Source organism: Lissotriton vulgaris, chromosome 5 (genome assembly GCF_964263255.1).
Source record: "Lissotriton vulgaris chromosome 5, aLisVul1.2, whole genome shotgun sequence".
Taxonomy (NCBI): Eukaryota; Metazoa; Chordata; class Amphibia; order Caudata; family Salamandridae; genus Lissotriton; species Lissotriton vulgaris.
In genome coordinates this window covers 1,377,373,626-1,377,399,794 of record NC_141693.1, presented here as the reverse complement: position 1 = coordinate 1,377,399,794, position 26,169 = coordinate 1,377,373,626, and the positions used below count along the sequence as shown (strand labels likewise).

At 45.6% G+C, this 26,169-nt stretch overlaps 1 protein-coding gene across 1 annotated transcript in view; it reads right to left on the bottom strand.

Annotated features, from left to right (window-relative positions):
* LOC147712626 (monocarboxylate transporter 1-like) overlaps nucleotides 1-24,942 on the bottom strand; it is a 277,171-nt gene extending 252,229 nt beyond the window's left edge. The window contains exon 1 of the mRNA XM_086923330.1: nucleotides 24,867-24,942. The gene's annotated coding sequence lies outside the window, so the exon portion shown is untranslated. The remainder of the gene's footprint in view (nucleotides 1-24,866) is intronic.
* Nucleotides 24,943-26,169: the final 1,227 nt, after the last annotated feature.

The window sequence follows — 26,169 nt, the reverse complement described above, 5'->3', positions numbered from 1 at the left end:
CGCAAGGGAATCGCTGTGTGTTCTTTCGCACTCCCCCTACCCCTCCCACTTCCACTTGTTAGCCCAGTACTGTTTCACTTCGCAAGCCACTGGGCTGCGGTTGTGTTTCAGCGCTTGTTACATGTTGCATGCAGCTTAAAGCTGTACGTATTTCTGACAACTATGCTGCTGAAAACGTATGTCATACACTCAAAAAGTCGTGCGACATTTAATTTCTGATGTTTGATTGACACATCCAATCTCCATGCAGTCACCAAATTTGCAGCATGGACTTTAAATATTAGCCTTAAAATCTGATTTGATGTATCATGCACACTTATAGAAGTTTTGATATATTGATTACAATATATCTAAACTCAGACAGAGCACATTATTATTATTAATATTATTTGTTAGAATTGGGGGTCTCTAGTTGGCACAGGTAGGTACTTGTGACAAATAGGGACCCTCTCCTCTAGTCAGAGTAAGGGGGATTACACTCCCAAAACAAGCCCTGCTCACCCTCTAGGTGGCGTGGCGCAAGCAGTCAAGGCTTATTTCAGAGGCGGTGTAAGTTAAGCATTTATGACCACATACAGTAACCCAGTGACAACACCACACAGGTTTTATATCAAAAATAAGTTTATATAGAGTTACCACAAGACCAATAAACGACAAAAAGAATCCACAGTACTATTAGCTTTCAAGGGTTCTTGTTGAAAAGGCTTAAATCAAGGTTCTGTGCGAGTCGGTAGCCCAGACGGGCTACAGCGTCGTTAAAAATAACAGAGTCTAGCAAATCCAGCTGACCGCGTCGGTAGGGGCCCACTCAATGGTTGACAGACTCAGTCACAGTACCTTTTACTTGGGGCGGCTGGCACGGATGTGCGAGCCGGTTCCCCTGATCGTCGCGGTGCAGAAAAGGAAGCATTGCAGGACGCGTTGTCCCTCGATGTGGTGCAGGCAGCGGCCCGTTGACAGAGTTGGTGGATACAAAGCTTGCGTTGCAGGGCGATACGGTGCTTCGATGCGGTGCTTGCAGCTTGCGGTGTGGTGAACGAGCCGGAGTTCAGGAGCTGGCGTTGATCAGTCTGGACAGCGGTGCAAGTCGGGCATGTGCATCGCAAAGCGTGCGAGGCGGTGCCCAGCTCCGGTGCGGTCACAGGACTCGAAGTCAGCAGCAGTGACCGCGTCGGTCAGACCAGTTCGATTCGGTGTAGCGAGGCGTTGCACGTCGCGGTGTCCTTCCAGTCGTGGTGCAGGCTACGGCTCGGTGACGGCATCAGGGCGGAGTCGGTGAGCGCAGAGCTTGCGTTGTTTGAGACCGACGTTGCTTGATGCGGTGCCTACAGGACACCGGGCCGGTCGTGAGAGTCGGTCACTGCTCCCTGCCTCTGTAGCCATTTGTTTCCAGCAGCAATTCACAAAGGCTGGTGAAGTCCACTGGTCCTGGGACTTTGGTCAGGGGGCGGGCAAGCTCTCTTCCAAGCCCTTGGAGATCTTTGCACAAGTTGAAAGAAAAGTTCACAAAGTTCTTTTTCCTCTCTTTGGCAGCCAGGCAACCACTGCAGGCCAATCCCCCAAGTAGCACTTCAGCTTGGGAATAGTCTCTCCTCAGTTTCTTCAAGTTCCTTCTCCTCAGCAGAGGTTTTGTCTTGTAAGTCCAGAAGTGATCTAATTTCATGGGATCAGGGTCCCAATAGTTATACCCCAGAATCCTTTGTTCTCTGAGGGGAGAGAGGCCTGTGCCCAGTTCAAACCAGTTCTGAAGCACTCTGTTTACCAGACTTCTCCTTCCCTTTCACAGCACAGGGCAGGCACATCAGACGCCCCACAGGAGGTGGAGCCAGCATTGTGAAAGGCAAGTACGGTCCTGGAGCACTTTGTTAACGGTCTTCCTTCTCTTCTTTCAGTGTGCAGGGCAGAGAAATTAGACACACCACAGGGGGTGGAGCCAGCATTGTAGCGGGAAGGCCCAGCCCTATTCAGGTCCCAGGTGCAACTCCTCCCTCCCATCTAGATACAGATCTCCCTATTCACCACCGGGCAGCCCCAGCCTGTCTCCTGGAATTCCCCAGCCCTGTCACACACAAACCCAGACAAGGAATACACAACCCTCGCAGAGGCAGGCTCAAATGGTTAGGCAAGCAAATACCTACTTTCTAAAAGTGGTATTTGCAAACACAGAATATTAAAATAAACTTCACTAAAAGATGTATTTTATTATTCTGAGTCCAGGCATACAAAACTCTAATTTCTACCATATTCTCTGAGTCTGCTAGGATTATAAACATGCAACAATCCAGCAGCCCATCCTGGCCTATGGAGAACAGTTAGCTTTGCAATAGTGAAAAACGAAAATGGCTGTAATTCACTATTAGAACATGCCACACACATCAGGACTTGTCCTACCTTGTACTTACGATGCACCCTGCCCCTGAGCCTACCATAGGGGTGACCAATATGAAGTCAAGGGAAGGTTTAGGGACTGGCAAGTGGGTGCACTTGCCCAGTCAGCATGACAGTACCAGACTGCACGCAGGCTCTGCAATGGCAGACCTTAGACACATTTTACAAGGCCGCTTCTGTGGGTGGCACATCCAGTGCTGCAAGCTCACTAGCAGCATTTGGATTTACACGCCCTGGGCACACTCAGTGCACTGTACTAGGGTCTGACAAGAAAACCAAACATCCAATCATGGAACCACTAATCAATACATGAATTTACAGTAGGGAGCGCTCACACTGTGGCACTGGACAGCAGTGGCACAGTGCCCAAAGCATCTAACACCCGCAAAAACACATGAGGCAACAGCAAAAATGGAAGGGAGACCCACGCCAATGGTGCCAGGTCTAACATTATTACATCCATATTTACTCGGATGAGCGTCATGGAGCTAAAATATACCCCTGCCAAAAAATAAAATGATTCTATTCAACTAAATAAAAAGAAGATAAACAGAACAAGAAAGCATTGAATGATTTTGAAGTGGATGCGGAGGTAAGTTTACATCAGTCAGCCCACATGAGTGCATGGCAGCAGATTCGGCCTAGACTCTGCCCTTCTAAGAGGGACAATCCTTACAGCACTGCATGGGTTGCTCCTGTGCGCTCCAGAGGGAACAGGGAACTTAAGAAGGGAAGAGAGGGAAGAAAGGCGCACTTTGTTAACAACTCGTATAGGGCGCTGTCAGTTCTCAGCATCAGGGAGTCCTGCACTTTCTCTCTTCAGGAAATGAGCACACCCTGGAGTGCACCTTCACCATGAATGACCGGGAAGCCTCCTGGAATCCGAACAGCTCTGGACAAGTTCAAGACCTGCCAGGTGTATAACAAATACAGGACAAGCACAAACCGCCATGTAGGAACACAGGAGTAAAAGGGAAGCTGACCGACAGGAAACTTGAGGGACTGACTAGAGAATAAAAGACGGAAGGTGAAGGAAAGCAAAAGCCGGTCGAAGTAGAGCTAGAAGCAGGAGCCACAACAACCCAAATACAATGTTGCCATGCCCCACAGTGAAAGTTTTCAGCTTCTTTATTCTGCTGCTTTCTAGTGTGACCAGGACTACTGTTTGTCCTAAGATTAATAAAGGGCCATATGACCTGTAAATTCTACTTGTGGTAAAGTGCTAGACTTTTTTCTCATACAGCATCAGCCTGTTCTCCAATGCCACCAATCCCTGGGTCATAGTCTCCCTCTGACAGTTCTTATTTTGCTATGAGTTGGTAGATGTCTTGTTTGAGTCCTGTTTCTTTGAAACCATGCAGAGCAATATGATCTGTGCATGTAAGGAGTAGGAGCTTCTTTCCAAGAGATAACAAGCATTGGCATAGCCAATAGGTCTCGCTTTTGGGACCTTATAAGTAGTTAGTTATGCAGCACAATATCCTTGGTGTAACAACAGCTACTGCTGCATGGTCCCAAAGGCGAAACCTATTGGCTATGCCAATGCTTGTTCTAATCACTATGGTTGCAATCACAAAATGGTGTTAATGGTATTGTACATCTGATCCATTTAGCCTAATACCCTGTGATGTGAAAGGAATGCCTTCTACTTGGGACACAGACAAGCTTCCTTGTCCTGAGTGTGCATCTGTGAGAATCTGGAGTTCTGGTTTATGATTTTGGGCCCCAGATTCATGCTAATCTATTGTGTGTATGAAGGCCTAGGACTGTTCCTTGAGATGACTGAGGTCCTTGACGGAAGGGTGCACAAAGCATGCCTTCATTTGTTTTACAGTGGGCTATCATCCCTGTTATAGGTTTAACATGTTGAAAAGGGGTGTCAGCATACCATGGTTTGTTAATCAATAATTGTGATCGGATCTTTTTTCCGTGTTAGGGGTCTACTGGAAAACTCATAAAAAGTAGCATTGCTAAGCGCTAATCCAGGTCCTAGCCTAACTATCACAGTGAATATGTGCAAGAATATATGTGTGTGGACTGTGCGGTGCATACACTGTGTGTGTGTGATTAAGCCAGAGTAATGGAGGCCAGAGGGTTCCTTTTGGAAAGACCCTGCACTGTTCATGTGCACAATATACAGGTGAGTTAAACAAACTGTTTTCCCAGACAGTCGAAGTGTATTGCAGACATTCCTGAAGCATGAGAGAAGACACATAGACACTGAATTGCAGAAAGAGATTCCCTTTAGAAATGTGATAAGGTCCTTTTGCTGGAAAGACCTGATCAGTCTCCCTGAGAATTGCCATCTGGTAGATGGAGGGGTGAAGGGTGGGAGCGGAGTCTCGGTTGTTCACAGTGTGGAGGGTCATTTAACAGAGGCCATGATTGTGTCTCTATTCTTGATCACTGTTTAAAGTGGTTGTGGATAGCCAGATGTAGAAAGCTCACTCCTCTTTCTTCCTCGGTTGCAGGTGACCCATAATGGAGATGACCCTACTGTGAAAGCATCACCCTACACAAAGGTTCCGTCTAGAAGACAGCCTGGAAAGGACACGTGAAAGCAGAGCCAACCCAAACCTGTTTCAAGAGCCACAGAGAATCCTCATCCCCTGTCTCTACTTCTTTATCGTTCTAATAGTGGGAGCTTGTGACCCACTCATTTTTTCCATTTCCAAGATCTCTTTAACCAAGGAAGTGGGAGTTCGGCAGAATATCTAAAGAACTGCTATGTAAATAAAGTGAACTGTGCAACTGTGATCGTGTAAGTGGCCTGTCCCTTGGTGCTGTCTTGAAGTGTGCCCAAATGGACTGTGCTGCTGTGACCCTGAACATATGTGCCCAAAGCAGACCATGTTGTTGCAAGTCAGAAAATGAGTAGAAAGTGGATTGTACAACTGCGACGACTAAACAGACCTGTGTGGGCCATGCCACTATCAAATCACTGTGAGTGATATTGGAGTTGTTCTGCTGCCCTCAGAAGTGGTCTCAGTGGCCCAGTGACCTTTGAACCCACCCAACTCATCTTGTGTCCAAAAGAGGGCATGCAAACAACCAGAGAGTGCAGCGACTCAGGAGCTGCCCCAGGAGCCAGACTCTGGGTAGAGGGCTCCACCAGGGTTGGATTGGTAACGCGGGCACTCAGGCAATGCCCGAGGGGCCGGTGTCTAGTTCCAGCTGTTGGCTGCTCTTTTGAGGCGTCTGGTGTGCCAATTTGGGTGGTTTCTGCGTTGTTCGATGCCGCCAGTGGGTGCCCGAGTGGCTTTTCTGGAGGCAGATGGTCGTCCATTACCTCCCTTTTATCAACGGCCAGAGGTATCACCTCCTTTCTCTTGCTGGACCGGCCAAATAATGTGCGCATACAGAGCAGGGGCTGGGAGCTTGAGCAGCAGTGGCATCACTTGTTTTCAGGTGTGTTTCTCCAGTGTAAACTAGTCCGTGCATTTTTATTACCTCCTTACCCCTTTTATTAAATAAAATTTCCCCGAAGCAGTGTTTTGCGGAAATAAAATATGCAAATGTGGGCCACTTTCTTTTTGCGTGACCGGGCCGAGTTTTAATCCCAATCCAACGCTAGGTTCCACAGCTGCTGCTCCCAAAGACAGGACTGGAGTGCTAGTGGTGATGCTCTAGCACTGTTTATTAGTTTTGCTTAACATATATATATATTCATCTGCACATCATAAGCACATATATAAAGTGTAATTTTTTAATTAAGTTAGCCATAGCTAATGTAGGTCCAATTTTAAATGATTCACACTAAAATGAAAATATCACTTTGGCTGCTGTGTTCTTTCTCTCATTTCAGGAGCAGTAGGTTACTCTAAATACAATGTTAGAAAATGTTTTCGTTTCTGTGAGAAATGTTTATCTGTATGCATTCTGCAGAGAGTGAATAGTGAATTTCAACACCTGTGGCCGGGACAAACTAACCATTGTGAACCATCTTACTACGAGACATCTCTCGAAGGTTGTGCAGCAGAAAACTTCCATTGTGCGGTGACTGGGAAGAGGAGTGAAGCCATCTTATCGGGGAACGTTCAATCCTGATTGGCCTCCTCGCCATGGAAATCACGGGGGCGTTGCTTCTTGTCAAAAATGGTATAGTTTAATTGTGCATTGCTGAGCTAGTTAAATGAAGATGCCCCTGTCCACTCCCTTGAGACCAGATGGCTTATTCTTCTGCTCAAAGTGTTAGACTTCCGAGCAAACCCATCATTATTTTACCCAACTGAATCTATATTGATTCTACCTTTAGGCTTTACTTGCTAAGATCGCCTGCTCGACTTTCCCCATTCATTCAACTTCTTAGTTTAACATGTTAGATAACTTCCCTTCAGTACCTAAGAGGCCCTTGTTTCCAATCTACCCCCGCCCCCAACCCCATCCTTCAAAAACAAACCTTGCTGAGGCTTTAATGGGAAAAACGGGAAAGTAGACAAAGTTTCACATAAAATATTGATAAAAGTGTGTAGTAAGTAATGGGGCTGACATTACCATTGACTGCAAAGTTGTGGACTCACTGGCGGTCATTATAATCAGACTCCATGTCCACTGCCTGGGTCAAGATCAGGCAGAACAAAAGAAAGCCTCCACAGATTGCCAGACATGTCCTTTATGGGCACCCGAGTCTTGGCTATTATGGCCATCTCCAAAAATACTGGATCCCCCTGCTGTTTGCCAAGAGTGCCAACTCTGATGCTAAGTCATTTCATGCAAAATGCTAAGAGAGAGCTTGTGGAAGATACAACAGAGAACATCACCACCAAGAGAGCATCCCACAACATTGAGAGATACCCCTACTACCCCTTAGATTCCATGTCATATACCGCCCACCTGGCAGTGGCCCTTCATGTATGGAGGAACTCACTGACTTCATCAGCGACCAATACACACAAAGTGACAATCAGACCTTCGTGGGTGACTTCAATCTCCACTTCGGCTCCCTGCAAGACTCCTCCGCGAACTTGCTGGCCTCCTTCCTCTCTACAAACGATCTTACCCAACACTGCACAGAATCAACACACTCTAAGGGCTCAATCCTGGACCTTGTTATTTCTAAAGCAGGCATGCTTTCTATCACTACCCCTATTCACGTAGACTGGTCTGACCACCTCCTCCTCATTCCATTCTCTCTTCTCCTAGCACACTCTATTACTCTTGGCCAACCTAAGAGGGCTACCTCCTGGTTCCGTGACGCTAAGAATATTGACACTGTTTCCCTCTGTGAATCAGCTTTGCTGTCACTTCCAAGGCTAGACCCGAACCTAGATGTTGATGATCTCACCTCACAATGCCTCTCAGTCCTTGCAGTCGAAATCAATAGCGTTGCTCCTCTCCAAAGCAAAAAGAAAAGGCCCATTCCCTCAGCACCCTGGTTCAGCAAATCCTTATATGAAGAAAGGAAGCACCTAAGACGCCTGGAGAAACAATGGAGGCAAGCACCCTCCACCGATAATTTGGCCACGCTTCGTTCAGCAAGATCCGAGTACCACATGCACATCTTCCTTGGGAAAGCATCACACTTCAGAACCCTCCTTGACTCAGCCAAAAATAGACCCAAAAAACTATTTGATCTCATCAAGACCTCTAACTACTCTCCCCCAACCTCCAAATTGGAGGATTCTACAAAGAAAGCTGCTGATTTCGCTGTATTCTTTGACGAAAAAGTGAAATCACTAGTGGTTCAGGTCGCTCATCCTACCCCTCCAGAGGAGAGCAAATCACTAGCCATATGGCAGAAATTCGACCCCATCTCTGAAGATGTCCTCCTCTAGTGCATCCTCGAAACAAAGCCCTCCAACCACTCGCTCGACCCCATCCCCAGTGCCATTGCCATTGACTTCTATACCCTTTCTCTTCCCTATTGGACCACTCTGGTCAACCTCTCCCTCTGTCAAAGCTCCCTCCCTGTTCCCTTCAAATCTGGGCAGGTCACCCCTCTGCTTAAAAAACCCACTGCGGATGCGAATGACCTCAACAACGTCCGCCCCATAACTAACCTACCCTTTCTTGGGAAGATCACAGAAAGATGTGTTGCGAAACAACTCTCACGTCATATCAAGGACAATGATCTTCTTGACAATTTTCAGTCCGGCTTAATCCAAAACTGCAGCACTGAAACTGCCCTGGTGCAAGTGATCGATGACGCGCTGAGAATACTAGACTCAGGGGGGTCTTATCTTCTAATTCTCCTTGACCTTTCGGCAGCCTTTGACACTGTCAACCCCAACACCCTCCTCAACACCCTTCAACAGAGAATGGGCATGGAGGGCACCGTGCTTAAATGGTTTGCATCTTTCCTTTCTGATAGATCCCAAATGATCAAAATAGCGGACAGTCTTTCACCTCCTTTGGCGGTGGGTCAAGGTGTTCCCCAAGGCTCTATTCTTGTACCCACATTGTTCAATCTCTATTTGGAACCTCTGGGAAATCTCCTAAGTAAATCTGGGGTCAACTATCACCTCTACGCTGACGACACTCAAATCTACCTCAAGGTTGCCTCCACTCACGATCTCTCTGTCCTAAGCTCTACCCTCGACTCCATTCATAACTGGATGTCAACACATCAACTGATTCTGAACCCCTCCAAAACTGAGTTCCTCCTCCTCTCCTCCTCCGTTTCTCCTCCCCCGGTGCAATCATGGATGGACCAGTTGAATCTGCTGAACACTAAACCCATTATTGTCGACAGCGCAAAATCCCTTGGTGTCATACTCGACACAAAACTCAATCTACTCTCCCACATTAATTCAATTGCAAAGTCTGCCCGATACCAACTGCGCCTTCTTTGGGGGATTTGTTGCTTCCTCCCGGTGCATGACCTCAAAACCCTGGTCCAATCGCTGGTCCTCTCCAGACTGGACTACTGCAATTCTCTTCTGACTGGCCTCCCCAAATCCCACCTATCCCCCCTTAAGTCTGTTCTACATTCAGCAGCTCGTTTCATTTATGGGGCCAAAAGAAGCGACCACATCACTCCCATGTTATCCTCCCTCCGCTGGCTCCCCATCGAGGCTAGTGCTATCTACAAGACTGCCTGCATCACCGATAAAGCCTTGCACTCCTCCTCTCCGCGCTACCTGGCAAATAAACTGAAACTCTCTGGAGGCTCTAGACCATCACTAAATGCGGAAAATCTACTGCTTGAACCTCCCACTTTCAAGAAGGAGAGATCGATGGCCCAATCCTTTTCAGGCAGCGCAGTGAGAATCTGGAACTCACTTCCGCCTCAGCTCCGGACCACCACCTCCTCCCAGGCCTTCAAATCTGACCTCAAAGTTCTCCTTCTTCAAAGACATTTCCAAATGTAATCCATGCCCTCTCTACTATCTGAAGGAAGCCCTTCAACTACTGAAAAATCTACTTTACATGACTATGGAAGTGTCTTCCCAGTGTGTTCTTGTGGTTTGAGAGTCTGCCTTTTATTGCAGTATTATCCTTATTCCTGTGTCTGGGACTCGTGTGTAACTTGCACCCGTCACTTTCTCCTGTAACACACTGTTTTCTACCTCCTACATTTGTTTGTTTCGATACCTGCACAAGTGCCACCAGTGCCTACGTAACGTTTGTTCTTGTGCTGGAGTGTCCTCCATGTATTGCAGTATTATACCTCTATGTTTATTTTGTACGCTTTTTGTAACCTGCACACGTCACTTTTTCCTCCTGCAATGCACCGTTTGCTACCTCTTGTATTTTGTTGACTCACGATTGTCACTTTTGTAATGCACCGTTTGCTACCTCTTATATTTTGTTGGCGCACGATTGTCATTTTTGCTTCATTTAATGTAACGTTTGCTTTTGGATTTTGCTCACTTGTAATGTTCTCATGTATCAGTTCTGTTCCTATTGTGAAGCGCTCTGACACCTTCGGGTAAAGTCCGCGCTATATAAAAATGCATAAATAAATAAATACCACAATGTATAGATCACATTTGATGTGCACAATAGTGTCACGCAGATCATAGGACAGCCTCTAATTTACTTTCAGAGAATTCCAAAACACTCTCAAACTACCCATCACACAACATTCACAAACAAATAATCTCATAGTTTACACGAGTAGTCACATAGTCTCAAGATATGTGTAGTTGCCCCAACACTCTATCATATTCTAATATGGATTCCAAAATTTCAAAACATATCCCACAACATGTAAACACAAACCCTCCATGCCCCATCACTCCATTTCATAGCCATCAACTTGACCGTTTATAACCACAACAGATACAGCAAAACCTGGCAAAAGGAATGGGGTGTCATCAGCACACGCTCCTTGCTCTGCATTATTCTTGTGAAACTTGGGATTTTTACATGAATTCGGCCGAAATTCCAGATTCTACTCAATTACTTTTAGAGCAGAAAAACTATTGATAAGAAAACTGCCCAGTTGACTTGTTTCATTCCTGGCCATACAAACAGTGGGGCTGATAAGCAAAGCGGGGCATTACTTTTCCATCGGATTCAGCCTAGTAGCCCTTGTTGGACCTTGTATGACTTGATGACATCAGTAGGAGTTGCTGGTTGCAGTGGTCACAGCAATAATAATGGACAAAACAAGGATCAGAGTGTCCTGGAAGTGGGTTCATAGGTGATGCCTGGAATAGGTTGGTCTGATGGTGATTATGAGATGATGGGCCCTTTCCTGTACTGGTCTCAATGTGCATTGGATGTCTAGCGTGTGTGGCCATAGGAGGTGGATACCACCTCTAAGGTGGAAAGTGTAGCTAGCTGGGCTGCTGAGAAAGGTGGTCCAGCATTGCAAAGACAGTTCTGGGTAGGAGGTGTCAAACTGGGGCTGGATCCATAATACATATAGGTGGAAAGGAACAATGAAACCCTCTTAATATAATCCTGCTGTGTAGGATTGGCTAATGAGTGGTACAGCACACTAGAGGCTGATTTATTCCCCAGCACTGGTTATAGGTTGGGCCTATGGAGTACTGACGGAAAAAGGAGAGCTGTCAAATATTTCCTTATGTGGGTCTGCAGTATACTAGCTGATGGAAGGTCTGCGTTAAATTAACGTACAAGAACTGTGCGCCACTGGCTGATGGACATTACACTATCCTGGCTCGTGATGTCCTGCAAAGTACTGCCTAAGGGCTGGGCTCACTAATGGATGATGGTGGATGGAAATTATTGGCTGCACCATATTGGTTGATGTGAATCTGCACAATAACTGCTGCTGGTTAGCATTACACTACTGGCTGAAGGGGGGCTGGGACTTAAATATGGGGGGTAGGGGGTCTGTATGATGTTGACCGGGACATAATCCAAGCAGCCTCATGCGCATCCTTAAAAGCTTGTCTTGTAGATGCCCATTAGGACCTTCCACGGCTCCTTGCTGCTCGGCATGCAGCCAGAAAGCCCCCTTGTCCCCATCTCTTTCCCTTACCATTATTAGTCTGCTGTGAAAGTGCTCAGATACCCACATGTTTGGGAATTGTATAAATGGAGTCAATATAAATGGTCAAGAGAGTTTAATGCTTTACGCTGTATGAGTCTGACATTCTCTGGTAGTGCAATGAGGCTTTGTAACTCCTTCCCACAAGCCATTCACACAACCTTTGCTTTGTTCACATTCAAAAGGGAACTAAGAAGCCTTTATGACAGACACTTTGGTTAAAGGGAGTATCGCTACTCGCATCTCCTATGTTCATTTGACCTGTCTTTCCTCGCTCTCTGCTCTCTGGGTTAAGTACTGTGGGTTTATTATCATGGTTAAGACGTTTTTAACACAAACTTATGTTACATTCTTGCATTTTCTATGCTTTGTTTTCCTTTTCCATCTCCTATGTCATTATGGCTGGAGCCTAGAATGTATGATGCGTGCCTGCATCTTACATGCTGGGTTCCAGATTCTGCTTCAACTGTAATATGCTCTGGACATGATGCCTAACGGACGTGCTGTGCTTCTTGCTATATTTATCCTAAAATAAACCCCTGTATTTTTACTATACAAGCCTTCTACTTTTTTATACTGGCGACGAGGGACATCCATCTTATTTCTGCCACGTTATTTTTGGAGCACAGGAGCAGAAATTTTGAGAATCCACCATTTCAACTTTGAAATTTATTTTCTTACTACAGAAGAGAAGCGGACCTTATTGTGTTCATTTCCTGCTTTCTCCGACAAATTTCTATGGAGTATTCAGCGTTTCTTGGATTTCTTCGTCTTTTCTGTCATTTTGGCTGATGCTCTACGTTACTTCATTGCTAGCGTCTACCTATTGGAAGCCTTGGTTTGACGCGTCATCCAATCAGAGTCTTTTCCCTACTCTGATTTGTCACCCGGTTTCAGCCAATCAGTGATCTTCTCCTACTCGGATTATCTACGTCAGCCTTTCCTGCCTATCAACGCGCAGCCTGTTCCTACGTGTCAGCGCGCATCATTACGGAGCGCCATCGTGTCATCGCGCACCACGCAAGGCTGCTCTACGCAAGGCTGCCATTTTTGGTTTCCATGGTAACGGTGTTACCGAGTGGAAAGCCGAGAGCAAAGCTACACGGAGCTTTTTATTTAGGTCCACGGAAAGGAATTTCAAATTGTCTTGCTCTTGATTTTAAAAGGAAAAGGTACAATTTTACACGCTCTTCGTATTTTGGCGTATTTGGTATTACTTTTGAGAAGAATTTACATATTTGGTATTGCATTTGAGAAAATTTTGTCAAAACAACTGTATGCTTCATTTTAATAACTTTTGACTTTTGACTTCATTATTTTTACACTTTTGTGTTAACTTCACGCCACATCATTTTGGAACCTCATACAGTGGAAATTTTGACTGGAAATTTTAACTGGAGCTCTATTTATTTTTCTACTTGACTGTTATCTACTGTATATTTTTTTTTGGTAATGCTCTTTGACATTTATTACTTTTAGGATTTAACTTGGACTTTGCATATGATATTATTTCATTTTTTTTATTTCTCCCTCTTAAATTAATTTATTTATTTATTTATATTTTACATTGAGGATTTAACATGCAATTTGATCCTCCTTCTAAGTTCTTACAATCTAAAGGTGATCCTCCCATTCCATGGACAAGATGGAAGGAAGAATTTATTACTTATCAAAGGCTATGGATGGAGAACGCATGTCTGCAGAGAGAAAAAAGAACATATTTTTACATTGCCTTGGTTCAGAAGGGCAGTTAGTGTTTAGAACTTTGCCGCCTGTAAGATCGGGTGGTGATAGTAATGTATATGACGAAGCTGTTTCAAGGATAGAAGGGAGGTTCAAACCTATTACTAGTGTTGCACTAAATAGATTCAAGTTTTATACTAGGGTTCAGGATGAAAAAGAATGTTTTGATGATTTTCTTACAGCTTTACGTGCATTATCATTGCATTGTAATTTTGGCCTTATGACGGATGAAATGATCAGAGATCAGATCATTGTACATGTGAAGAGTAAGAAAGTTCAAGAGCAGTTGTGGATCTTAGGTGATCCTAGCTTAGAAACAGCTATCAGTACTGCTAAAGCTCTTGAGCAGTCAGATAAATGGATAAAATCGTTGGATAAAGCATCTGCTCCTAGTACTTCTACCTCTACTAGTGAAGTTAGTGTTGGTAAACCCCATGAACAAAAAAATGTCTATTATTCTAATAGGAACGATGGGAAAGCTAAACAGTTTTTTTGTTTTAGATGTGGTAATCCTGACCATATTGCGTCTTTTCCGCAGTGTCCAGCTATTAGTAGACAGTGCAATAAGTGTGGGCGCTCTGGACATTTTTCGAAAATGTGCAGAACTCCCACAAAACCTTTCCAAGACACTAAAAAATCTTAATTTTCCACTTCTAAACGTTTTACTGGTAATGTATCATATGTTAATGATGAAGCATGTAATGATCCAGATATTAAGGAGTTTGGTATTGTTGTTTCTGTACAAGAGTCTTTTGACATTTCACAAGCAGATACGCTATCTTCTCCTAAGAGTTTTGTTAACATTTTGGGTAAAGTTTTAGAACTAATGGTCGACTCTTGTTCCCCTTGGACCATTATCACTCATGAATATTGTATAGAGTCATTTGGAGACCTAATTGATATCAATGCGTTGTCTAAACCTGATATCAGTGCTTACAATTTTGATGGATCTAAGATCAATTTTATTGGTTTTAAGGAAGTTTTACTTACGATCAAAAATAGTTCTGCAAGTGTGAAATTATATGTTGCGTGGAAAGGAGTGAACGTCTTGGGGTGGAGGGACCAAGGGAAGCTAGGTGTTACATTGAATCCTAGACTGAAAGATCCTGTGTTAGTTCTTGCTATATCTAATGGAGAGTCTACTGAATTACCTGAATTCACAGAGATTTCTCGTGCTTTTCCTAAGGTGTTTTCTGATAAGTTGGGCAAATTGAATGGATTTAGTCATAGAATCAAAGTTAAGCCCAATTCTGTTCCTGTTAAACAAAAACTAAGGGGAGTTCCTATTAGTATTAGGGATGAGCTTAGAGATATGCTTGATACCATGGTGAAAGAAAATATAATTGAGGAAGTGGAATCATCAGAGTGGGTTTCTCCCATTGTTTTGGCCATTAAACCTGACAAATGTATTAGGCTATGTGTAGATTTGAGGGCACTTAATAAGAGTTTGGTTACTGATTGTCACCCACTTCCTAATATTAATGAAATGCTATGTATGTTAGATGGTGCTAGTGTGTTTTCAACGTTAGACCTTAGATCTGCATACCACCAGATCGAACTCACTGAAGACTCTAAACAATTTACAGCGTTCATCACCCCTCATGGGTTATTTCAATTCAAGAGAATGCCATTTGGTTTGGCTTCAGCTGCTTCAGTGTTTCAAAGGGCAATGTACCACATCTTTAAAGACCTAGCATTCGTCAAGTGTTTTCAAGACGATATTCTTGTGTTTTCTAAAAATAACTGTGAACACCACTCTCATCTTAAAGAAGTCTGCTCTAAGTTAGAACAATTTGGTTTGACTATTAAAGCCAGCAAGTGTACATTTTTCTGTAAATCTGTTGAATATTTGGGACACACTCTTTCTGGAGAAGGAGTGGCACCAAAGAAAAATCTTGTAGATGCCATTGTGAAAGCACCAGCCCCGGATAACAAGGAAAAATTGCTCTCATTTGCTGGGTTATGCGAATATTACAGCAAATTTATTCAGAATTTCGCTAACAAGATGGAACCCCTAAGAGAATTGACTAGGAGTTCTGCCAAATTTGTTTGGACTGATAAGCAAGATATGGCTTTTAAGCAAATTAAAAATGAGATTGTTAATGCTCCCACACTTAAATCATTCTGTATTAATAAGAAATGTATTGTTACTGTGGATGCCAGTCTATATGGCATTGGAGGTGTTTTGAGTCAGACTGCGGGTAAGGATGAGTGGTGCGTAGCTTTTGCTTCTAGAACTTTATCTCCCACCGAAAGAAGATACTCGGTTATCGAAAAAGAGTTGCTAGCCTGTATTTGGGCTGTGGAACATTTTAGAAATTATGTGCGGGGAAACAGATTTACTTTGAGAACAGACCACAAACCGTTAGTAGGGATTTTGTCTCCTGGGGGTGGATGGAACTCGACTGCACGGATAGCTCGTTTATCTTCACGCCTTCAGGAATATGATTTTGAAATTGTGTATGTGCCAGGAAAGAGCAATGTCACAGCAGATTTTCTCTCCAGGTTACCTTGTAGTGTTGATAAGGTGTCTGCCATTGATCTGGATGTGGATGTTGTTGCTTCTATTGAGGATTTCATATCTCAGGAGTTTTTAACGTTAACTGAAGAGGAATGGTTTAAGGAAATGGAAAAAGATTCTGTATGTCAACAAATTTTTGACTACGTAAAAGTTGGATGGCCTAATAATAAGCCCACTTCTGCTGAATTAGCTTCTTTTTCTCAGGTTGCTTCTGAAATTGAAGAGTTTGGTGGTTTTTTATTCAAGACTGGTAAGTTAATTCCTCCTGCTTCTTTACAAGAGAAGATTTTGTTGTTGGCTCACCAGGGTCATATTGGTATGTCGTCTATGAAACGGTTGATTAGAGAAAACTTCTGGTGGCCTGGCATTGATAAGATGGTTGATAGAATGGTAAGGGAATGTTCACAGTGTATTAGTAGCGATAAAATGCTTCATTTGTCTTCTGCCCCTCTTAAACCTGTGGCTTGGCCTAAGTTTCCTTGGCAGAAGGTGGCTTTTGACATCTCCGGTCCTTTTAAACATTTGCCATTGAATGCTCGTTTTGCTTTAGTTTTGGTAGATTACCATTCAAAATGGCCTGAAGTAAAATCTGTTAGTAATGCTTCTTCTCAGGTCATTTTGTTTTTCTTGAAAGAGATCTTTGCTAGGGAAGGTTTTCCAGAGACCTTTGTCACGGATAATGGTACACAGTTGATTTCTTCTGAGGTTGAACAGTTTCTTAACAGTTGTGGTATTAAGCATCATACTGTCTCTTTATATGAGCCTAGGGAGAATGGTCAGGTTGAGCGTTTTAATCGAGTTCTTAAGGATTGCATTAGTGGTATAAGTTCTTCTGATGACAATTGGTTAGATGTTGTCAGGAAAAGGTTATGGGTCTATCGCATCACACCTCACTCTGTCACAGGTGTGAGTCCTTTCAAACTTCTGAAAGGTAGGGAACCTACTTCTGTCATTTGTCCCTGGTGGGTTAAGAAGTTAAACAGGAATGATTCTAAAGTTGATATCGAGGGTGTTGCTAAACGTGTTGAAGATAGACAACAGAGTATGAACGTTTTGTTGGATTCTAAAATGAATGTCAAACTTCATGATTGTTGTAGGAGAATGGGTGAGAGTGAAAAAACCTAGATTTCTGGTTAAAGGATTTTCTAAATTCTTTCCTCCCATTAAGGTGGTCAAAGTATTCAAAAAGAGTGTTGCCACACAAGATGGAAGAGTTTGGAATGTTCGAAGGGTGGCCAGATGTCCTGGTTCTTCTAGTTCTGCCAAATTTGTTAGTTCTGCTAACTCACTTCCATCACGGGCGCATGTTAATGTGTCTCCTCGGGCGCATGTTAATGTGTCTCCTCAAAGTTTCCCTCATAAAGATTTGTCTATTGCATCTAGGGTTAAAACTGATATTAGACCCAAAAAAGTACCTAGTAGGTACCTTTGTTAATTTTCTTTTGTAGGGATAAGATGTGTTACATTCTTGCATTTTCTATGCTTTGTTTTCCTTCTCCATCTCCTATGTCATTATGGCTGGAGCCTAGAATGTATGATGCATGCCTGCATCTTACATGCTGGGTTCCAGATTCTGCTTCAACTGTAATATGCTCTGGACTTAATGCCTAACGGACGTGCTGTGCTTCTTGCTATATTTATCCTAAAATAAACCTCTGTATTTTTACTATACAAGCCTTCTACTTTTTTATAACTTACATCTTGCTCTCTTGTAAAGCGCCCTAATACCTTCTGACCAAGCCGGTGCTGTACAAAAAGAGCAAAAGTAATACATACAAAAATAAAACTAATGTTTGTGTACTTAACGTAGAAGTGAAACCAAACCACACCTTGAGTGCCAGTGACATGCTGTACGTGCCCCTTGCCGCGTCTGTGCTGAGAAGAAACCGTGACAGACACCCCATGCGCAGTGATGCAGCTGCTGTGCGTGACACACACGAATGAACTGTAGCAGTGGGGATTGTGAAGCTGAGTATTGCGTAGCAGTGACGGGCGGGACAGTGATGCAAGAGAGACTCAATCACGGTACACACACTGACTCAACATTCGCAGAAGGGCGCAGCAGGAAGAAGGGAAGGAAACTATATATACAGGAGACAGCACCTTCAAAAAAAGGAAGTCACACGAGAAAACTAATGATAGGGCAAGGGCGCGCAGCTTTCAAGTAATGCACAGAAAGTGCCATTGAAATAGCGGGTTTACAGTCACAAAAACACTCGGCGGGCAAGCGTGTTCAAGTCAAGTCAAGTCAAGGAATTTGTATAGCGCACTACATACCCATAGGGTTTCAAGGCGCTTAGGAAGGGGAGGAGGATTACTTGTCAAATATCCATGTTTTAAGTTGCTTTCTGAATGCTAGGTGGTTCTGGGTAAGGCGGAGGTGAGCGGGGAGTGAGTTCCATGTTTTAGCAGCCAGGTATGAAAAGGATCTGCCTCCCATGGTGGTCTTGTTGATGCGAGGTACAGTGGCGAGGGCTTGGCTGGACGAACGTAGTTGGCGGGGGGGGGTGTAGAAGGACAGTCGTGAGTTGAGGCAATCTGGCCCGATGTCGTAGAGTGATTTGTGTGCGTGGGTAAGCAGACGGAAAGTGATCCTCTTATCGACGGGTAGCCAGTGGAGGTCTTTAAGGTGGCCAGAGATGTGTTCGTTGCGTGGGATGTCTAATATGAGCCTGGCTGAGGCGTTTTGGATTCGTTGGAGTTTCTTCTGGAGTTTTGCGGTGGTGCCTGCGTAGAGGGTGTTTCCGTAGTCCAGTCGGCTCGTGACCAGAGCGTGGGTGACTGTTTTCCTTGTTTCGGAGGGGATCCAGCGAAATGTTTTTCTGAGCATGCGAAGAATGTTGAAGCAGGAAGAGGATACGGCGTTGACTTGTCTGTTCATTGAGAGTGAAGAGTCCAGGATGACACCTAGGTTCCGTGCATGGTCTGTCGGGATGGGTGCTTTTCCGAGGGCTTCTGGCCACCAGGAGTCGTCCCATGCAGAGGGGGATGTACCTAAGATGAGGACTTCTGTTTTGTCCGAGTTCAGTTTCAGACGGCTTTGTTTCATCCATTCGGCAACTTCTTTCATTCCTTCGTGTAGGTTGGTTTTGGCGGTGCTGGGGTCATTGGTGAGGGAAAGGATCAGTTGAGTGTCGTCCGCGTAAGAGATGATGTTGAGGTTGTGTTGGCGTGCGATGGCCGCGAGGGGGCTCATGTATACGTTGAAGAGGGTGGGACTGAGCGAGGATCCTTGTGGTACGCCGCAGATGACTTCAGAGGCCTCGGACTTGAATGGAGGAAGGCGGATTCTCTGGGTTCTTCCAGTGAGGAACGAGGTGATCCATTCAAGTGCTTTTCCTTGTATTCCGATGTTATTGAGGCGTTGTAAAAGGGTGCTGTGGCAGACTGTGTCGAAAGCTGCAGAGAGGTCAAGGAGAATGAGGGCGACTGTGTCTCCATTGTCCAGTAGAGTTCGAATGTCGTCTGTTGCTGCGATGAGGGCGGTCTCAGTGCTGTGTTTTGCTCGGAAGCCAGATTGAGAGGAGTCGAGGGATTTGTTGGCTTCGAGGAAGGCGGCGAGCTGGTTGTTGACGGCTTTCTCGATGACTTTGGCCGGGAATGGGAGAAGCGAGATGGGGCGGTAATTTTTGAGTTCGGTGGGGTCTGCTGTTGGTTTTTTCAGAAGGGCGGTGAGTTCAGCGTGTTTCCAGTCTTCTGGGAAGGTAGCGGAGTTGAAGGAGCAGTTGATGACGTCTCGGAGGTGCGGAGCTATGACGGAGTCTGCTTTGTTGAAGATGTGGTGAGGACATGGGTCTGTGGGGGATCCAGAGTGGATGGAATTCATCAGGCGGATGGTGTCCTCAGTGGAGATTGGGTTCCAGTCGTTAAGGGTGTTCACGGGGGGGAGATGATCAGCAGATGGCGGGGTGGGTTGGTTTCCGGGTTGGTTGTCAAAGCTGTTGTGGATGTCTGCAATCTTGTTGTGGAAAAATGAGGCTAGGGAGTCGCAGAGGATTTGAGAGGGGGTGATGTCGTTGGAGTTGGCCGAGGGATTGGAGAATTCCTTGACTATGTTGAAAAGTTCCTTGCTGTTATGGGCGTTGTTGTCAGGTCGATCCTTGAATGCTGTTTTCTTGGCTTTTCGGATCAATTGGTGGTGAGTGCGGGTGGCGCATTTGAAGGCGTCCTTGGTGCTGGTGGTTGGGTCTTTTTTCCAGGCCTTTTCAAGGGAGCGGCAGAGTTTCTTGGACTTCTTGAGATCATCGTTGAACCATGAGGCCTTCTTGCTGCCAGGTTTGCTTTGACGATTTTTCAGTGGTGCTAAGGTGTCAGCGGTGTTGGATAACCATAGGGTGAGGTTGGCGGCGGCTTCGTTGGTGTTAGAAGAGAGGGCTGGGGAGTTTCGAAGGAGCGATGCGGAGATTTGGTCCGTGGTGATTTTGTTCCAGTTTCTTTGCAGGGTAGGTTGGAGGTGGATGTTGGGTTTTGGTTTGTTGTAGGTGAAGTGAACGCAGCTGTGGTCGGTCCAGAGGAGGTCTGTGGTGTGGCTGAAGGAGACATGGTTGCTGGATGTGAAGATGGGGTCGAGTGTGTGACCTGCGATGTGGGTGGGTGAAGTGACTAGTTGTTTAAGTCCGAGGTTGGCGAGGTTGTCCAGGAGGGTGGTGGTGTTGCGGTCGTTGATCTTTTCAAGGTGAAAGTTGAGGTCTCCCAGAAGGATGTAGTCTTTGGAGGGGAGCGCGTGTGGAGTGATGAAGTCCGTGATGTCTTCACTGAATTTAGCTCGGGGCCCTGGTGGTCTGTAGAGGAGGGTGCCTCTGAGTGTGGTCTTGGGGTCGATGTGTATTTGGAAGTGAAGGTGTTCGGAGTTGGCAAGGTTGGTGTCAGATCTGGTTGAGATGCGGATGGATTTCTTATGGACGATAGCGATCCCTCCTCCTGTGTGGCTGGTACGGTCTTTGCGAGTGATCTTATAGTCTTCAGGGATGGCAATGGTGATGTCTGGTGCGGAGGAAGCGTTCATCCATGTTTCCGTTAGGAAGGCGATGTCCGGAGAGATGGTGTCTAGTAGATTCCATAGGTCAATGGCGTGTCTGTGGACCGAGCGGGTGTTGAGAAGGATGCATTGTAGGTGGTTGGGGTCGGGGGTTTGTGATGTGGTTGTGGCGGAGCTGTTGACGGTGTCGCTGAATTTGCAGGAGTAGCAAGAGAAAGGTCCATGGGTGCGTCCAGGAGCGGCTTGGACGCAGTTGGGGGCGCGACCGGGGTCAAGGGCTAGGAGGGTGGCGGCATCGTAGGTAATGCGGGGGGGCTGGGTAATGCGAGGACCAGGGGGTATGGCGCTGGGCGCGGTCCAGGCGCGGACGGGCGTAGACGGGCTTACCTTTGGCGCACCTTCGGCGCGGCCGTAGCGCGTGGACGCTGCGCGTGGGGGCATTGGCCATAAATGGATGGTGGAGGGGGCGGAGCGTGGGAGGGTCAGCAGCTGGGAGGCGGTAGCGTGGAGGAGGGGCAGGGAAAACAACAACAGCACACAAGATGGAGGTGAGGGGAGGCGAGGCAGGGGCAGTAGGTCGCCTGGGACAGCTAAAATTAATACTGAAATATACAATGCTGCCAGGTGGCCAAATAAAGTTACATGCAGTGCAGGGCGGGCGGCGCTACAAACACACAAGCGCTCTGAGCAATGACAATATCTAAAACACAGCGCAAATTGGTTACATGCAGGCGACACCAGTGACCAGCACAATGCAGGCGATACCGTGGCAAAATTAGCGGTGTGAAGATCACCAGCAAGACAGCAGCAGTGCTGGGAGAGGAGCAAGGGAGCAACCGGTCAGGAGCGAGTCCGGGCGGTCACAGGGGCTGGAAGGACGAGGTAGGCTCAGTGAACGTGGGTGGGAGGGTCAGCAGCTGGGAGGCGGTAGCGTGGAGGAGGGGCAGGGAAAACAACAACAGCACACAAGATGGAGGTGAGGGGAGGCGAGGCAGGGGCAGTAGGTCGCCTGGGACAGCTAAAATTAATACTGAAATATACAATGCTGCCAGGTGGCCAAATAAAGTTACATGCAGTGCAGGGCGGGCGGCGCTACAAACACACAAGCGCTCTGAGCAATGACAATATCTAAAACACAGCGCAAATTGGTTACATGCAGGCGACACCAGTGACCAGCACAATGCAGGCGATACCGTGGCAAAATTAGCGGTGTGAAGATCACCAGCAAGACAGCAGCAGTGCTGGGAGAGGAGCAAGGGAGCAACCGGTCAGGAGCGAGTCCGGGCGGTCACCCCTTGAGTGCGTAAGCAGAACAGAACATGCCTGCTTCCACGAGCCATGGGGTGGCCAGTCTGTGCTGCAAGCAGATTACACTCACAGCAACAACTGTAATCCTCGCACGAGGGTACGGCGGTGAGACAGTTTCTCTATGGACTACCGGGCTTCTCTTAGACATGTAAAGGTGCAAGGTGGCGTAGTGGAGTCAAGGGCTGTGGTAAGACGCCCACGTTGTTTATTATGTTGAGCAAACAAAGGATTGGCTCACCCAGTCAACGAAGACAAAAGAGCTCTGCCAAACCGGTCATTTTCAGCCAGGCGGGCAGACACACGCCACTCAAAGCGACAACCCTACAAAAAGTAGAAAGCACAGGGTACTACTGTACACCACCGCGATGGGCAATGCACGGCCGTGTCCTCGGAGCCCTGGAGACGTGACGCAAAGCCAGAAAGTGATGAATGGAATGCTTGCCTTATCTCAGCCACTAGACGGTACTCTGGACGGCATTTTTCCTTAATGTGCATGAATATGTCTTGATATGGTCCCTCGATCGCTGTGCCATGCGGTCTTAAGTTGAACCTCACTGACCCCTCAGGAGCGATGTGTGACGTGTACACACTCCTCGGAAGCTGCATTTTCACTAGGACATCTCCAAATGCTCAGTATATTTTGGTCATCACTGAACTTTGGGGGCGCGTTGTTATATGTCTACACACCGCAAAAGTAATTGATACCTCAAGATGTTTCCCTGAGATGGAGGTTGATGATCCATGCACGGTTAAGTATACTTACTATTAACTGTAAGCAGATTTTATTGTTATAATGCTTGAATTTCATACAGCCAAAATGGCTTCTGAAAAATCCACACCCAGGACGCCATGCTAGCACTAGACCCGTATTGTCTATGAATACCAAGCTGAAAAGTACCTGAGGAAATTAAAAATAGAAATGATAAGGGGGTGGTCTGCACCCAGGTGTTAACTTTTGAAAATCCCCTTGAAACTAGGCAAAGAATTCCAAAAAGGAGGGTGGTGGAGCTATGCCTCCGACTTCAATTCTGATTTGAGTACACTTTGCTGTGAGATTCAAAAACATCTTTATCAAGTTGTAGCAAGGGAAGCACCACGTCCCGTATAAATGCAGACCCGCCACCACACCACCTATCTTGGCCCTGCGTTGCTCTGAGGTAGTTGCGACAATCTCAAAATTCAGTGATATAAAAATGCGTTCCTTTTTGTGGTAAACCATGGCAAACCCTGTGAACAAGCTCACAGACCCAGAAAAAAACAGCCTAAAGATCTAAACACATAACCCCTATAGCTGCTGGCTTGAAAATAAGGGCTTACACGTATGTACACATGGAAATATACAGCTAGAAAAAATTACCAGATTTCTCTTTAATTCCTATCAATCCACTCACATTTATTTTCTCTCAAACGCTGCTATCCACCAGGGTCATTACACATACTAGACCAGCAACCAACAACACATAGATAACTATCCCATCAACAGGTCCATCAATCAATCTATCTATCTATCTATCTATCTATCTATCTATCTATCTATCTATCTATCTATCTATCTATCTATCTATCTATCTATATCTATCTATCTATCTATCTATCTATCTATCTATCTATCTATATGTCTGCATGTGTGTGTATATATATATATATATATCCAAGAAAACTCGTCCCAATCCACAAGACTGCCAAATCCTGCACAGCTCTGGAAAAACGAAGAGAGGAACCCAGGAATGGTGCCAAACAAGTGCGTTTTATTTCAGCTCAATCTCGCTCAGCATGCCCGCCATTACGCGTTTCGACAGTATCCACTGTCTTGATCACATGATGTGATCGCAAAGTTACATGGGATTTTATCCATCTAATCATTGACACAAAAGGTGGACTAAATTATAACCACCACATTCAAGACATAACATTCCTTCAAAAGGGTACATGGAAACAACAGAAGGACTAAAGCTATTTTGTATAGTCCAGTTCCATCTTGAATACAACCCATAGTGGGTAAGTAAACTGAAGTATATACATGTGCAAATACGCAAATAAATAGCATGTACAAAAGAACTTCATAAATATATACATATAAATATATAAATATATAATTCATTAAACCATTGTTAAATTTCATGATTTACAAGAGGACTGTGTTCACAAACCCTTTTTGAAAAAACGTTCGATATATATATATATATATAGATATATATAGATATATATGAATTAACAACATATTCATATCACTTGGTGCTTTCAGTTGCCCAAGGCCTCGCTGTCTTTGAGAGTCCTCCAATTTCGAAGTACTCATTGCTCTACCAGAAATGATCAAAAGTATTGCATAGTCCATAAGTGGTGGAGTGAGAGGTTCAATCAATGCAAACATCACATTATTATACCCTGCATGGCTTATAATGTCAGGCGAGCCTGCAATCTTCCTTTGGGTGAAAGGTCAAGAGTTTAGCAGGTTTCTCCTGCCTGGTGCTCTCTCATGCCAGCTCCTCTCGGGGGTCTCCGAGGCATTTAAGGTTCTTTCTTACCTGCTGGCGTGCTCGCTGGCTTCCCTCCCTCAGTGCTTTTTCTTGGTTCCTCCTTGAGACATCTGCTGCTTGCTTCACAGCATTACACATATATTGCAAAAAAAAAGAGCCGGCGTCTGCCAATTTTTCCTGGAAGTAGGATGCTCGCAGCCGCGTCGCCTGCTTTCTAATTGCTTAAAAGAGGCTCACCGGGAAGGCCTGGGATTGGACGAGGTGCCCAGGCATCTTTCCAACCGCCCCATCCCCCGGAGAGGTGACTGCCATTTAAACGGCCCTCCCTTGCGTGCAATGACCCTCGGGAGGACGACGCGTTACTGTTTGATCTCGTGCCACGTTTGTCTCTCTTGGCAGGGGCCCTTCCTTTCCCTGCTCTGCGGGCAGCCTTGACCTCTCACCCACAACAGTAGCTGCGCGAACTTTGCGACCCGCGCAGCCGTGCACAAATACATTGTGGGCTACGTGCTAAAATCTGTGTTCCTATTCTCAGCACGTGATAATCCGCGGAGGCCGCCTTCAGGCCAAGAGACTGGACTCAAGATGAGGCGTAATGTACTGCGAGCAGCGACCACTGAACCAGCAAACCCTTCAGGCTCCCCTCCATTCACATCAATGACCGAGACTCCAGGGTAGGGGAAGTGACATCATTTACACACTTCCTTACCTCCTATGGCATTGGCTATAAACCCCCTTTTTTAACCTTTAACCCCTTACCAGCCTTCCATTTGCTGTTGAGTAACTAAGAGAATGCCAGCAGTGGACTACAAGGCCTTGTTTACTTCATATTCCCTCTGCTGCCTTCATGACCCTTGAAATTAGTTGCAATAAGGGCAATGTCACAAGTACCAAAGATGAAGCCAAGGATGGCAGCTTCTGCCACCTGCTACACTGGATTAACATTCATGAGCATTGCCCGCTTTTCCATGCCATGCCATGCCAACTCTAAGCCAGCTGGAGGCAGGTCAGCACAGGGCCCTCTATATTTCACTCTGGCTGAAATCCTCTTCAACATATCCAAGTTAGCCCTCAAAACCACTTCCTCAGCATCGAGTAGCCGCACATCTGTCCCCATATCACATGCAAGGCTTGTGTTATGATACAAATATCGAATCTGCAAAATCTCCACATATTGTGAAATCCCTGTTCTGTCCTGGTCCTCGCCAATTATCTGCAGATCCCTGCACTGGTTAAAATACTTCCCATAAGCACATGGGTGGGACCAACCTGAATGTTGGGACAAATGATCCAGCTTGTTGGTGCAACTAATTAAAAGCGCTGACCCCTAAACATCAGAAAAGACAAACAA